General features: G+C 58.5%; 1 protein-coding gene across 5 annotated transcripts in view; it reads right to left on the bottom strand.

Annotated features, from left to right (window-relative positions):
• The window catches only part of GSE1 (Gse1 coiled-coil protein), a 498,642-nt gene that overhangs the window by 57,324 nt on the left and 425,298 nt on the right, over positions 1–16,020 (bottom strand). The gene's annotated exons all lie outside the window — the stretch shown is intronic.

Here is a 16,020-nt window from a genome sequence, read left to right as displayed (position 1 = left end):
TATTAAGTAGCTGGGGTTGCGGTCAGAGGCGAGGTCGCCCGCCTCCAGAAACTGGCACGACCCACTGCGCTTCTGGCCCCAGCGCAGCGCCTCCCCATTCCTGGCACCCCCCCACCCTACCTCACCCAGGCACTTGACTGGAATGACTCAGGGAGCGTCCTGAAATTCCTGGGCACCACAGGCGGCGCGGAGAGGGACTGAGGGCCCCAGCCTCCCCACCCCCGGCTCCGCCCACCCGCCCCGCCCCCACCCCATCGCTGCGGGCGCGTCCCCAGGAAGCTCGGGGTTAAAGGGGCGGGCCTCAAGGGCCGGGGTCGCCAGGCCTCCCCCGCCGCCTTTTGCCGCCCGCGCTGTAAACCCCAACGCGGCTCAGGCCCCGGGGTCGCTTCCTCCTTGTCCTCTTCCAACACCCCTCTGATCTGGAGCGTCCCTACTTCTGACCCGAAGGCAAACCTGCACCCCCAGGTCGGCCGCCCCAGCGCTGCGCTGCGGGTCTGGACTTTCCGCCCCCCGTGCCAGCCCCAAACCTGCCCCGGGACATGCCTGCGCCAGGCTTGGCAGGCGCGCACTCTGCCGTCCTCGCGGGCCCGCCTCCCCCGCCTTCCTCCCTCCCCTTCCCCGAGCCAGCCCGGATTGCGACGGGAGCGAGCGCTGGGCGCCTGCCACCCCCCATCCATCTGTTCCCGATGACGCTGGCCCGCCTAGAGCATTCGGGGCCCACGCCAGCGGGGAGCAGAACCAGCCTGTGTGCCCTCTGGGGGGCGGGGACTGGCGGGCGCCCCCAGGCCCCGCGCTCCCCGCTCCACCTCCGACCGAGCGCACGCCGAAGCACAGCAATGGGGGCGCACGCGGGTCGGCCCCCCAGTCTTGCACAAGGCTCCGGGCCGACCACAAACGAAAAGGGAAACGGACCGACGAGGCCGGGTCGGGCCGTTATAGGCTCCTACCTGCGGACGCCGGGCGGCCCTGGCATGGCACGGGGGGGCGGCCTGCTTCCCTGCGCAACCCGCCAGCTCCCCGGCGGCGCCCCTCCTTGCAGACTCGGCCTTGGCCGGACGCTGTAATTTACGCACCACACGGTGGCTCGGCTGCGCGGCCCCGGGTAATTTATACCCGCACTGGCCGGCGGATTCACCCGGCCCCAGGCGGCCAGGCTGGGTGGGGGAGGGGCGCCTCCACTCGCCCGGAGTCACGGGCGGGGGGAGGGGTGGATAGGGAGGTGTTAGGAAGGAAAGGACGACGACTGGCCCGGAGCCTTAACAACAAAATTCACCTCCGGGACTAGCCCAGCCCCTTTCCCACCTGGATTACAGGCTGCGGGGGGAGGGGAACAGCTTGCAAATAAGCCTCTCGCACCTGGCCGGGAGCTGCCTCCGGCCTAGTTCTCCAGGTAGACACCTAGGCCCCACCTCCACGTCTCTCACCGGGACACGGTGCCACCGTCTACTCCCTACTTCCTCGGAGAGACCCTTGGTCCACGGGGGGAAGGCGGGGTGAGGTTTCTCCACGTATCCGAGCAGGACCACGACAGCCAACCGCAAAAGCATGTGGAACGGCCACTGAGAGGTGTAGCGCTTGGCTACTTTTTAGAGCTGGCCAATCCCTCTGGCGTGTACATCTAGCTCCCCTGGATTACGAGATGGGTAGTCTGGTCCCCGTTTCGCAGATGAGGAAGTTGAGGCCCAGAGTTGCTCTAGATCACGTGCACGCAGGCTGCGCCCACACTGCTCACACCTGGAGTCTCTCCCCTTCCCAGCCTCGTAGGCCTAGGAAGCGAGGAGCTGCGGGACACCCCCGCGGCCGCCGGGGGGCAGCAGCGAGCCGCCCTGTGAGTCCTGGCCGGGAAGCGCTGGCGGCCACCAGGCGGGCTGGCACGGCGGAGATGGATGACAGTCACTGTCAGTGCGCCCGGCCCCCGGAAATTACTAATCCGGAGCACGGCCTCGGAGTTTAAGGGTGGGAATTGCTCTCCTGCAGCCAGGGCGCTCCTCGCTAACGAGGTTTGTCGCTTGACTCCTAATTTCCCGGCACTGGGGCTAAGCCCGGTCTCCCTCCGTTTCCCTCCAGGCTTGCTTCTCCTCTCTCTTCCTAAGCCGCGCCCTACCCACAGCCCCGCACCCCCAAATAGTGCTAGCACTTCCTGGGCACAGCTCTCCTTCCCTGGACCTCCTCCCCACCATCCACTCCCGTGTGCCTGGAAGGAGCTAGGTAGATGGCAGGGCCAGGCCTGCGGAGGCATCTCCCAGAACCAGACACGTGTCCTGGTGAAGCTGCCCGCGATGCTCCTTACCAGGGACTGTCCTCTGTGCCAGGGCAACAGGATGCTGGCTGCTGCATGCTTGCTCGCCCCTGCCAAGCTAAACTGTGCCTCGAAGAGTGGGAGGCCGGCTCTCAGCCCCTCACCTGGCTCAGGTACCTGCATCAGTGACACCTAGGTACAAACTCCAACCCTACCTCCACAGCCCTGGACCCCATCTGATCTGCACCATGATAAGAGATTTCAATTTTCAAAGCTGTCTGACAGGCATGGTAGCTCTCCCCTGATATCCCAGCACTTTGGGAGGCCAAAGCAGGCATATTGCTTGAGATCAGGAGTTTGAGACCACTTGGACAACATGGCAAAACCCTGTCCCTCTAACAAATTTAAGAAAAATTAGTCGGGCATGGTAGTGTGTGCCTGTGGTCCCAGCTACTCGGGAGACCAAGGTAGGAGGATCACTTGAGCCCAGGAGGCAGAGGTGGCAGTGAGCTGAGACTGCACCACACAGGGGGTGACAGAGTGAGACACTGTTCCAAACGCGAAAAAAAGTTTTCCGTCTCAGATGAACAGGGGCCACGTGAAACTTACTCCCTGAGCCCAGGAACTCAGAGGGGTGTCTGGGGGCATGAGGTCTAGAAGGGCCCAGCAGAAAGAAAGCGATTCCTTGAACCACAAGGGGTGGGTGGTTCTTCACTCAACAAACACACTAAACCCCAGGCTCTGTTTCACACTTGCTTTTCCAGAAACAAAACTGAAAATTCCAGCAAGCCTTCAGCAAGCGCCTCAGAGGCCAAGGTTAGCCGGGACTGGTGGTGCACGCCTGTGATCCCAGCTACTCGGGAGGCTGAGGCAGGAGGATCATTTGAGCCCAGGAGTCTGAGGCTGCAGTGAGCTATGACTGTGCCTCTGCACTCCAGTGCCTGACCCACAGAGACCCTCTTTTTTTTTTTGAAGTGGGGGACAAGGAACGAACACCAAGGAAGAGATGCTGACAGAGGAGACCGTTCTAGGCAGCAAGGAAGGGGCAGGCTGCCATCGCAGACCATCACCGCCACTGCCGGCATTCAACCCAGGCCACGTCAGGTGCTCCGGGCTGAGGGTGCCACATGTGACTGTAGCTAGGTATTAGCACAGGGCCCACGCTTGGTCGAGGACGAGTCCTGGCCACATGCTTTATGGTTCTGCCTCCTCTAGGGCTCAGCAGAACAGCACACAGCCTAACCGAGGTCCTTCTCCGCCCTGGCCAGCTGCCCCCAGCACGTGGGGACTACGTGTCACCTTCATCATGCTGCCTGGGCACCTTGTTCCACGTCTGCATCCACAAATAAGTATCAGGGACCTGGATGTCTGAAGCCCGGGAACTAAAGATCACCTCTGCCACTCACCAAGCACCTAACAAGAGCCAGCGCCGCTCAGCACATGTCACTGGAAGCCCTCCCAACCCTGCAAGGCAGGCAGTGACCTCCATTACACAGCCCGAGTGGGGAGACCTGAGAAGGTTAATTGACCTGCCTCAGGCACACACATTCCGCCACTAGTCTCATCCAGACGTGGCTCTTATACCTGGCAGCTTTTCTCGGTAACCACCTGCCGTGGTCACTCTGATTATTAAGAAAGATACACCTGCAGGGGGGTGACAGGTCTCAAGCGCCTTCAGGTCGATGCTGTCACCTCTGGCCAGCTGTCCAGTGCCTGAAAACCATTTTGGTTGGGGGCCGGGAGAGGGGGCTGTTCGCTGCCTAGAGCTGAGCACCCTGGGATTCACCCAGGTCCCCTTCATCTACGGCCCACCCTCCCAAAGGCTACCAGCCCTGGTGCAGGGGTAAGGGGGGGCCTAAGTCCAAAGACGGCATTAAGTCCAGGGGGGCATGACGGGCTGAGGGGAGACAGAAGGCTGCTCAGCCCCCCAGCCTGCCCTACGCCTGGGTGAAGGTGCAAGCCCCCGCCACTTAGATTCTACCCTCCTCTCTGTTTCCTGCCCTGCTGCTATCACTGGCCCAGAAATCCTCCCCATTCTTCAAAGCCCAGCTTACATCTTATCTCTTGCAAGAAGGCTTTTCCCATCCCTGCCTCTGCAATTCGTCTCTCCAGGCTGCAGCCCACTCTTAGATAGCGATCACCAGTGCAGTGGGTCTTAAATCATGGGAAGTGGGGAAGGAAAATATAGATCCCCAGGCCCCTCCCCTTACTGAGTGAAGGTCTCCAAGCAGGTCCTGAGAAGCGGCATCCTCCACCAGCGGCCCTGCAGGCCAGGCCACAGCATGTCTGCTGCAGTCCCAGGCTCCCTGCTCCCAGCGGCTGTCGGGGCCTCAAGGGAAGAGGGCCTCCCGTCTCCTAGCAGGAACAGGGTGCCCGGCTCCTGGGCAGGACTGAAGATTCCACCAAGGTCTGCTGAACTGATCAAGGCTGGAGGGAGGGAGGGGAAAGCAGCCCCTGCCTCTCCCTGCCTGCCCCTCTGGGGGAGGAACCAGATTCTCCAAGGATGCTGGGGAAGCCCCACCCTGGCAGCTCAGGTGGCCCTCAGTAGCCCAGGTCACCTCCAGGGGAACAGGAAAGGGTTAAGGCCCGGCCAACTCCCCCCTGAGGAGTTTTCCTCTTAACCCCGGGCTGCCCCACACTTCCTGCCCTCTCAGCGCCTGGTTCCAATCCGCACCCCGCACACAGCTGCACTCCTTTACAATCAGTTAACAGCTGTTTTGCATAGATTTTCAATTCTAATTGCCTTGCTTTGTGAGCGCGGCGGAGCCCTGGTGAATGGGGACGCTGCCACCGCGGCTAGAAAGCGGGCGGGAGAGGGAGTAAAAGGAAGCAGTGTGCGTCGGGGCTGCCGGCTTTTATTTTTCTAAATCAGAAAAGAATACCCCTGCCACCAGCCTCCCCCCAGCTCCTGCCTCTCCTTCTGGAGCAGGGAAATCTGAAATTTGGACCTGTGACCTGGGCTCCCTGACCCCAACCCAGATACAGGTCCCAGAGGGCAGCTTCCAGCTCCAGAGCTGGCCCAGGAGCCACAGGTACCCTCCTCCCTCCTGTCCCCCTTCCTGCCCCCCTCCCTCCTGCAGCTCCCCTGCCCCCTGCCGCCCCCTCCTCCCTCCTGCCCCCCCACCCCAGGCTCTCCAGTATCCAGATATGGGAAGCTAATTGGACAATAAAGTTGAACAGCAAGGAAACGCGCTCTCTGGAGACAGCTGGCATCTATAAAAGAGAAATATTTGCATTTAAAACCTTTAAACTTTATATGGCGGGGCCAGGCTGAGGCAGTGGAAGGGGGATGGGGGTGGGGGCAGTGCTTGGACCCTTGAGAGAGGCAGAGAATCCTTGGAGTTTTGCACCCTTCTGCCACCAGTGAGTCCGCCCACACACATGCCCCTTGCCCTGTTTCTGTCTGGGGTCAAGTCGGCCCCTGCTAGCCGCACAGCCCTGGTCAAGTGCAACCATCTAGGGGTCTGAAATCCTGAAAAGAGCTCACGTCCACTAGGGCTGCCAAAGGCAAGCCAGGGGCATCGTAGGGCATCCGGGCCGGGTCCTGCACCCTGGTGGAGGGTCTGGCTCAGCTGTTCTCCACAACCTGCCCCTCTCCCAGGTCACCCAGAAGCTCCAGGGCCCAGTGGAGGGCAGACTCAGTGGGAAAGTGGCCCCCTTCCTGGCAAGCAGACGTTTGGCCAGGAACCTCCTCCGGTGGCCTGAAGCTCTCTGCCCCGTCCTCCACACACCCAGACGGCGTGGCTGTGTGAGGGCACCTGACCAGGTTGGCGTTCAGGGCCGTGTGAGCAGGCACCATGGCAGTGCCCAGATGAGGTTGTGGAGGCTCGGAGAGCCCGCCCTGCCTTCCCAGGGCTCCTGCTGTCTGGGGTGGGGATGCCAGGTTTTCATTTCCTCGCATGCCTAGTTCCCATTTTTCATATTTGAGAGAAACCTGGCCAAATTCTCCTACTGTCAACATTGGTGATGTAAAGCAGGGCGAGCATGTGTTCCTGAGTGGTCTTATTTTAGCAGGCTTTTAGAAAATCGCGGCACGCCGAGAGCCCTGTCTACCTGGCAGCCTGCTGGAGGGCGCTGTGCCACGCAGCCTTCAAGGGCAGGGGCCGAAACTTCCGTGGTGGAGGGAGGAGGAGGGCAGGGGGTGACAGTCAAGCCCAAGGGACACACATGTCAACTGGACAGAACCCACAGCAGAAACAGGTCCACTTCCCCGGCAGCCAGAGGGAAGCAGTGTCTCCTCCTCGCAATTTCTCTTCTCATCAGGAAAATATCTCCAGTCCAAGCCATGCGGTCTCAGCTCCTGGGCCGCCAGTCAGCCCAGCCTGGCACTTGAGGCTTCCGATCACCTACAAAGCGGCCTTCAGTGCATCTGGCTCTCCCCACAGGCAGCACCCTGTCTACCACTACCACCCCGGGGCCAGACGTGTTAACCCCATTCAGTGACCACCCAGAGAGCAAACGTTCAAATGTGGGTTTGCAGAGCACACGCGGTGTTGGGTGGGGGATGGACACGGGTCAAGCTGCTGCACAGGGCACATCACCCACCACACACCGGTTTCCTTAGCTGCTGCCCTGCAAGGAACGCAACCCCTGCCCCCATGAGGACCAGACAAGACGAGAGAGACAGCCACGTCCCATGCCTGGGATGCATTCCTTTGCGGAGGAAGCGGAAGGGCAGCAGCGAGTACAAATAAAGTTTTACGAGGAAGCGCTTCTAGGCGCCAGACCAGACGGGCAGGGAGGTCGGTCACTTGAGACCACTTCTGCCCTGGGACATCGGCCTGGAATGAGGGCAGCAGAACTCCTTTCTCCTCCCCACAGACAGGAGAGGCCTTGGAATGTCACATACACTCCAAGAATCACACCAGCACGGTGCATGAGCCCAGCCCCTCCGGCCACTGGCTGGTCACAAGGCAAGGGGAGCAGGACAGCAGGTGGGGCCTGGCCGGCCACCCGGGGCCCTGGCTTCCCTGAGTAGAAAGATACTGACAGCAGGCCTGGGCAGTGGCTCACACCTGTAATCCCAGCACTTTGGGAGGCCTAGCGGTGGATCACCTGAGGTTAGGAGCTCGAAAGCAGCCTGATCAACATGGTGAAATCCCATCTCTACTAAAAACACAAAAATTAGGCACGCATGGTGGCAGACGCCTGTAGTCCCAATGACTTGGGAGGCTGAGGCAGGAGAATCACCTAACCTGGGAGGCGGAGGCTGCAGTGAGCAGAGATTGTGCCATTGCACTCCAGCCTGGGCGACACAGCCAGACTCTGTCTCAAAAACAGCAGCAACAATTCACAGAGAGAAAGAAAGACACTGACAGCAGCCTGTCTGGCTTTCCCTCTGAGAGATGCAGCTTTTTTTTTTTTTGAGGCAGACTCTCACTCTGTTGCCTAGGCTGGAGTGCAGTGGCACCATCAGAGCTCACTGCAGCCTTGACCTCATCTCAAGCATCCTCCCTCGTCAGAAGCTGCATCTTTAAAGATTATCCAATCAACCCAAATGACCATCAACGGGGGAAGAGATAAAGCGTGTCCTGTGTGTACACTGGAATTATTCAGCCACAGAAAGGGTCCTGAAACACAGTGAGTCGTGAAACATACCTGCCTATCCACGCCAAACCCGTACAGACGTTCCTATCGGCATTGCTCATCATAGCCAAAAAGTGAAAACCTACCTGTCCATCAGATGATGGACAGATGAAGAAAACATGGTTTATCCATACAGTGGACTATTACTCAGCCATAGAAAGGACTGAGGTGCCAGTCCGCGCTACAACTGATGACCCTTGAAGACATGATGTTGAATCAAAGAGGCCAGACACGACAGGCCACATGCTGGAGGATTCTATCTGTATGAAATGCCCGCAACGGGCAAACCCACAGACAACAGCCAGCCGAGGGGCTGCTGAGGGCTGCGGGAAGGGAGGGGCGCGTGGCCGCTTATGGCTCTGAGTCCCTTTTGGAGTGGTCCATTGGTCGCTCTATCTTGCACTTGATGTGCCGGCCCCTGCTTTACCATCTCCCATGATTGTAAGTTTCCTGGGCCTCCCCAGAATCTGAGCAGGTGTGAGCTTCCTGCTTCCTGCAAGGCTTGCAGGTCCGTCAACCAATTACATTTAAAAAAAAAAAGGAAAATGATTTGGACCAGACAGAGGTGAGAGCTGCATATTATGAATGTTCTAAATGCCGCTGAACTGCACCCTTTAAAATGGATAATTGTACGTGACATGAATTTCACCTCAAATAAAACCAATCCAATCTGGGCGGGGCCCAGTGGCTCACCCCTGTAATCCCGGCATTTTGGGAGGCCAAGGAGGGAGGATCGCTTGAGCCCTGGAGTTTGAGACCAGCCTAGGCAATATAGTGAGGCTCCATCTCTACAAAAGCTAAAGAAGAAATTAGCCGGGCATGCTGGTAGACATCTGTAGTCCACGTTACTCAGGAGGCTGAGGTGGGAGGATGGGCTTGAGTCTGGGAGGTCGAGGCTGCAGTGAGCCATGATCGCACCACCGCACCACAGCCTGGGTGACAGAGTGAGACCCTGTCTCAAAACAAAACAGAACAAAAAAATCCAATCTGAAGGCCTCTGCCTATCCCCAGGAGAGGCCAGATGCAGGGCAGGGCCTGCAGTTTCCAGAGAAGCCTCAAGCAGACCAGGCCTTAGGAGAAGCAGCCCCTGGAAACCCCCTTCCAGGCTGTGAGCATAACCCTTGGGCATTTGAGGCTGAAGGTCACGGAGAAGCCAGCCATGCGCCAGCGCATTCTGCTTCCAGAGAACTTTCCCTGGCCAGCCTCCCACCCCCTCACATGGACAGGGCACCCTCTCTGTGGACCCAAGCTCTGAGATGGAGGGGGTGACAACGTCCCCTCACCCCGCTGAGCTCCCCAACACTGATCTATTTTTGGCCTCACCCATGGCTCTCCCATGCAGAAGGGCAGGCCTTGCCACCTCGTGAGCTCTGAGCAGCTGGAGGTCGTGACACTGAAAGGCACACACCTGTCTCCAAACAAGGCTGCAAGGCAGCTCCTGCAGCCTGGAAAGCGGCCAGCTGTGACTCTGGCAGGCCTGGAGGGGATGGGATGGCAGCCCGGGCAGGGCACAGCGAAGCAGGACCTGCAGGGCTCACCAGCTGGGCACGGAGCCCCCAGTCCCGGACCCCTGACCTAAGGCCAGTGTGCAGGGCCCCAGCAGGGGAGGACAAGGGCAGCCCCCGTAGCCGGGCACATCTGTGGCAGCAGTGAGTACATGTCCACCTGCGGAGCGCGGACACCAGTGGACCAGAAATCTGGGTGGTTCACTGAAAAGCCTGGGAGGAACTGTCCTCCTTGGTGAAGACGAAGCGGCCGTCCTCGGGCAGGGTGCGGGGCTTTTCTGTGGCTTCCTGGTCCATCTGCTGACTCAGTACACCACGCCACAGACCCCCACCAAGGTCACCACCCAGAGACGGGCTACATGCAGACAGCGCACCCGGGAGGGCGGGTTCTGGAACAGCTGGGCACCCTAGGCCAGGACAGACGTGGGTGGGGCGAGGTGGGGGGAGTGGGCTCACACCAGGAGGCACTCCAGAACCCCAGGCTGGCAGGGCCCAAGGTCTCCATTAGCCCCAAGAAGTCTCCCAGGGATCCTCAGACACTTTTATTTCTGAGTCCTTGTTTCCTGATTTTCTACCACGTTAAAAGCCTTCAAAGTTCTCTTACATATCAAATAGCACAGGCTGGGGACACAGGCCTGTGACTCGGTCCGCAGGCTGCTCCCTGCCTGGCCCTTGCCTCGGCCTCCAAACAATCCCCCTGGGTGCTGTGTGCTGCTAACACGGCCCTGGCAGCAGCCCTGGCTGCTCAGAATCAGCATTTGTCGAGTGCCCGCTATGCGCCCGGCCTTCTGACTTCATCCTTGCTGCGAACCCAAGAGAGGCCAGCAGCTTCCCTGGACGGCCTCGGAGGCACTTCTTCCAGAACAGCACTCTCTGTTCTCCCAGGCCGTCTCCTCCCACTCCCTCCCCGCCGCCTCCCAGTGCTCCTGACAAATGTCTTGATTAATACACTACTGCTTGTCATTAAAATCACAAACTTTCACTTGGACAATCAAATCCCAGTTGCCTTTACCACTCGCAGCCTCGACAAGTGACACAGGCAGACAGAGGAGACTCCGCTGCCCAGGCAGCCCCACCTGCCCTCGCCTACTGCAGGAGAGGCGGGCCCTGGGGACACTCAGGACGGCTGCTAGGAACCCTCTGCTCTGGCTCTTGTTGTGTTTATTCTTTATAATTTGGCCACAAATTAAAATAATCCAAAAAGGGAAGGTTGGATGGACAGTTGTATTCACCGAGAGAAGTTCCTGGTGTTGAGATTTTAGCCAGCTGCCTGTGGCCCTTCTGGGTGTCTGCCGGCCCCGAGCTGAAGGTGAGCCTGGAGGCGGGGGTCCACGGGGCATGCCTGGCCTCGTTTCTAGCTGTTTGCTAGTGCTCTGCCTCTTCCCGCCTGGCCTGGCCTTCCTCGGGCCTCTGTCTGCGAGCTCCCGCCCTGAAAGGCCTCCTTCCCCCCGGCCTGGCCCCTGCAATCCCTGCTGGTGCCTGGGAAGATGCTGCCAGGTTCCCTGACTCTGCTGTGACCCTGGCAGACACCCATGGCTGCCCTACCCCTGCTGCCCACACCCCCCGACCCCTCCGGCCACCCCTCTCCCTCAGCCTGCCTCTGGGGCTCCCTCTTGGCCCTCAGGGCTGCACCGGGCTTCTAGAAGCGTCTCAGTCTCTCTAGCCTCACCCAGCCCCAACACCCTTCCCTGGGCCTGCTGTATCCTCCCCAGCACAGCCTCACCTCTTTTATTCAAACCCTAACCTCTTCTTCCCTCAAGCCCTGGCTTAAAAATCTGCCTCCTCCAGGGAGTCCTCCTGGATGGCAGCTCTAACCCCTGCTGGTGGAAGCCGACCCTCCCTCCTCCCACCCAGGGGTGGCTTTGGCATTCTTGCTCCCTGCCAGGCGCTCACTGAGCCGAGCTGTTGAAGAGGAAACTGAGCTAAATGAAATCAAGAAGCCCCTAGGAGGACAAAAACCCTCATCAGCGCCAAGCAGCCCTCCTGTCCCCAAAATAAACCCAGCCAAAAAAGGACACGGGAACCTCCTGCAGGATACACACCACGCCGTCTAGTCCAGGATTGCTGAGTGCCTTTCCCCAGTTGACAAGGATGGGTTTATTTCATCAGCCCTCAGAGTGCCTACATCTGCAACGCTACGCCAGCCCCTCCCCGCTTCCTAGCTAGAGTGTTTTGCAAAGAGCCACCTGGGTTTTTGCGGTGTGTGTGTGTGTGTGTGTGTGTGTGTGTGTGTGTGTGTGTGTGTGTGTGTGTGTGTGTGTGTGTGTGTGTGTGTGTGTGTGTGTTTTTACAAGGCTCCCAAATGATCTTAAAAGAAGCACACACACGCACACCAGAGCCTGCCCAGCCACAGCCGCCACCTCTCAACAGCAGGCTTTCACCCAGAGTTCAAACACCCTCGTCTCCCACGAAAGACAGTGGCCTTTGAGAGAGCCCTTGGCCTGGCCTTCACCATCGGCCCGGGTGACAGCTTCCCAGCCCCTCCCCTTGGCCCGCATCGAGGCACCGCAGAGGCCCAGCCCCTCCTCCCAGCCCCGCTCGCTCCCTGCACAGACCGGCCTGCCTGGCAATTTGAGCACAGAGCGACTGCGGCCCGGCTCAGGTTCTATTCCTGGCTCAGCCAGCAAATTGCTTCTCGACTTTGGGAAGTCCCCACACCGCTCTGCCCCCACATCTGTGAGTGTCCCTGTTAATAACTCAAGGTGGCACCTTAAAAGCAGGCTCAGCTCAAAGAAGCCACGTGGATGGATCAGGCCTGCAGAAGGAAGGTCCCGGTGTCTCTGGCTGGACAGAGCTGTGGCAGCACATGCATGGAGGGCACCTGCAGCCACCCTCGGAGGCCACAGAGACCCAAGAGGGGTCCAGGCACGGCTTCAGGGGGCCCACACAGGAGGGACCTTGCCAGGCCCCTGTCCCAGGGAGACATGTGCTGCCCTCCCATTTTAGGGAGGAAGAATCTCAGAGCCCTGCCCGTGGGGACAGCCTCATTTGTCTTCTAGGTGGCAAGTCTCTCTTGCCCAGGCTGGAAGGCAATGGCACAATCATAGCTCACTGCAGCCTCTAACTCCTGGGCTCAAGCAATCCTCCTGCCTCAGACTCTCAAGTAGCTCACGCCTATAATACCAGCACTTTGGGAGGCCGAGGCAGGCGAATCACGAGGTTAGGAGTTTGAGACTGGCCAGGCCAGCACAGTGAAACCCTGTCTTTACTAAAAATACAAAAATTAGCTGGGCGTGGTGGCGCGCGCCTGAAGCCCCAGCTACTCGGGAGGCTGAGGCAGGACAATCGCTTGAACAACGGTTGGAGACGGCAGTGAGCCAAGATCACACCACTGCACTCCAGCCTCGAGATACAGCGAGACTTGGTCTCAAAAAAAAAGAAAAAAGAAGGACAGAAGGAGAAAGAGGAAGGAAGAGAGGGCAGGGCCTGTGCTAAATGTCTCTTCCATCTCCTCCAACTGCCTCAGCCCGTTTCTGGCAATTCCTCAGGTCCAGAGAAGACCACAGAGGTGAGATGCAAGAGGCTGAGGTCACAGGTGGCCGGGAAGCCAGATCCCAACATGCACCCCAGCGCCACTTCCACTGACTCACAATCCCCAACCTTCACTTTGCACAAGAACCGGCTGGTCCCATGTCACCACCCCCACCTCCGTCACCCACATTCCAGACTGGGGGCATGTCCACTGTGGAGCCCAGGAACCAGCACTGTCCACAGGGGGCCCCTGTCCCGACTCTCAGGGGGTGCCCTCAGGCTCGGCCTGGAGCACCACCCCGTGACGCCAGCTCACCTCATCATCTGGCCTGTGGGATGATCCTCTTTTAGAAATTAACTGTAATTTATTCATCCTCCCCCGCCTCTCTCTCCAAAAGAATCTGAAGCAGCATCACCAACCTCTGATATCGAGACGTGTTTATTATTTTTATGGTTTCCCCAGGAAGCTCCGAGTAACTCAAAGGGGAATTATATTCAGAGAGAATTGGGTCCCTAGTGTAAGTCGACATGATTCATTTAACAACTTCTATTGGCGCATGAAGATGTGAGCGGGCCTTACCCGAAGACGTCTCCTGCGATTATTGGAAGATTGAATTCACAACATCTAAGAAAAATAATTAAGGGGAGGAGGAGAGAGGAGGGTACAGAGCGGGGCCTGTGGCTTGGCAGTGTCTCGTGCCACCCACTGCCCGATGCTCCCATCATCGCCTGTGGGATTTGTCATTGATCACAGGCCACGGGTCCCTGCTCCAGCCAACAAGGGGCCACCTCCTCATCCAGGGGCTACAGACACAAACGGGAGGCCAGCGCCACGAGGCCCATCTGGACAGCACTTTTGGAAGAGGTGACAGCCAAGGTCCAAGCAGCCAAGCTACCTCCCAGCACTCAACAGTTGGGGGATGCAGCCCTTGTCCCATGCCTACTTGGGGGACCCACTTGGCCTGGAGCCTCCCCTCCTTGTCCGGCTGCCCGGAAGGCACTTCCCTTGCCTTTGGGAGCGTGGGGTCCAAGCACGAGAGATGAAACGCCCCTGCTCAGCTATCTGGAGTGTCGTGCTTTCGTAAGTGCGTTCATTGTCAAGTGCACTGGCAATCTCGGAAAGATCAAAGTTGGTTTCTTTTTTTTTTGAGACACCGTTTCACTCTGTCACCCAGGCTGGAGTGCAGTGGCGCAATCTTGGCTCACTACAAACTCCGTCTCCTGGGCTCAAGCAATTCTCGTGCCTCAGCCTCCCAAGTAGCTCGGATTACAGACACACACCACCATGCCCCGCTAATTTTCTGGTAGAGACGGGGTTTCGCCATGTTGTCCCGGCTGGTCTCGAACTCCTGTACTGAGATGATCCACTCATCTCAGCCTCCCAAAGTGCTGGGATGACAGGCATGAGCCGCTGTGCCCGGCCAAAGTTGGTTTCTAATATGTATAATTTGGAGGTAGGATACCGAGCACGGAGAGCCAGACACACGGCTCTGGGACCGTGCTGGGCACCTCCGAAAGCTGATGCCGGCAGACAGGTCTAACCGAGGCGCGGGGACAAGCTCTCATGGGCAGCCCGCCTGAACTGCCCTGCACATCTGGGTGCTGGCAAACCCACGCACAGCACATGGGTCCCAGAGAGCAGGAGCCAGCTGCAAAGAACCTTGTGGGCCCTCTTGTCCATCCTCTCCTCTGCTGAGAGATGAGAAAGTGAAAAAAACAACCAACCAACCAAACCTCGAGCCCAAAAGAGAAAGACAGAGAGAGAAAGACATCCTTGCCTCACACTGTTTTCTCCAGATGGGATACACTTTCTCCCTGAGGCCGTCCAGGGTCAGGTTCCTAGGTGTCGCGTCTCTCAGTGCGCCAGTCATTTTGGCGTTTTATGTTCCATTTTCCACTCTCCTCTCTACCACTCCAAAAGAAGCAACGCACCCCTTCTGAATATCCTCAGGGCCGATCTCTACCGGCCAGAAAGGTTAAACACCAGAATTAGTCACACAGCAGCAGAGAAGATCAACATTCAAATCAGATTCCCAGCTCATTCTCCTATAGGGAGAATGCAAAAAGATCTAACCTCAGACCAGTAATGGCTGAAGGTGGCCCATCTTTTAGTTACTAAAGAATCCGGCCAGGCGCAGCGGCTCATGCCTGTAATCCCAGCACTTTGGGAGGCCGAGGCAGGCAGAACACGTGAGCCCAAGAGTTTGAGACCAACCTGGGCAACACGGCAAAACCCCATCTCTACAGAAATTAGCCAGGCGTGCTGGTGCATGCCTGTAGTCCCAGCTACTGGGAGGCTGAGGTGGGAGTACTGATTGAGCTCAGGAGGCTGAGGCAGTGAACTCTGATCTCACAGCTGCACTGCAGCAGTGAGACCCTCTGCCTGCTTGACAGAGGGAGACGCCACCTCAAAAAAAAAAAAATTATAAAGCCATTCTTCTGCCTCAGCCTCCCAAGTGGCTGGGATTACAGGTGTGTGCAACCACGCCCAGATAATCTTTGTGTTTTTAGTAGAAACAGGGTTTTGCCACATTGATCTGGCTTCCTTCCAGCTGTGATGCAGCAGCGGGTGAGGCAGCCAGTCTCTGCCAGAGAAAAGAGCCCACCTTTAGACTAAACAGGGGGACTACAGAGAGACGGTGGATGAAGGACAGATGGGTACTGGGGTGGACGGAGGAATGGGTGGGTGGATGGGTGAGTAGGTGGATGGATGGGTGGAGGGACAGATGGGTTCAGGGGTGGACGGAGGAATGGGTGGCTGGATGGGTGAATAGGTGGACGGATGGGTGGAGGGACAGATGGGTTCAGGGGTGGACGGAGGAATGGGTGGGTGGATGGGTGAATAGGTGGATGGATGGGTGGAGGGACAGATGGGTTCAGGGGTGGACGGAGGAATGGGTGGGTGGATGGGCAAATGGGTGGATGGATGAATGGGTGGATGGGTGAATGGGTGGGTGGGTGGGTGGGTTCAGGGGTGGATGGAGGAATGGGTGGGTGGATGGGTGAATGGGTGGATGGGTGAATGGGTGGGTGGATAGGTGGAGGGACGGATGGGTTCAGGGGTGGATGGAGGGGTGAGTGGATGGGTGAATTGGTAGATGGGTGAGTGGATGGGTGGATGCATGGGTGGAGGGACAGATGGATTTGGGGTAGATGGAGGAATGGGTAGGTAAATGGATGGGTGGCGGGACAGATGTGTTCAGGAGTGGATGGAGGAAT

Source organism: Sapajus apella, unplaced genomic scaffold (genome assembly GCF_009761245.1).
Source record: "Sapajus apella isolate SASKATOON/1434 unplaced genomic scaffold, GSC_monkey_1.0 scaffold15, whole genome shotgun sequence".
NCBI classification, from domain to species: Eukaryota; Metazoa; Chordata; class Mammalia; order Primates; family Cebidae; genus Sapajus; species Sapajus apella.
This window is presented reverse-complemented; position numbering and strand designations above follow the sequence as displayed.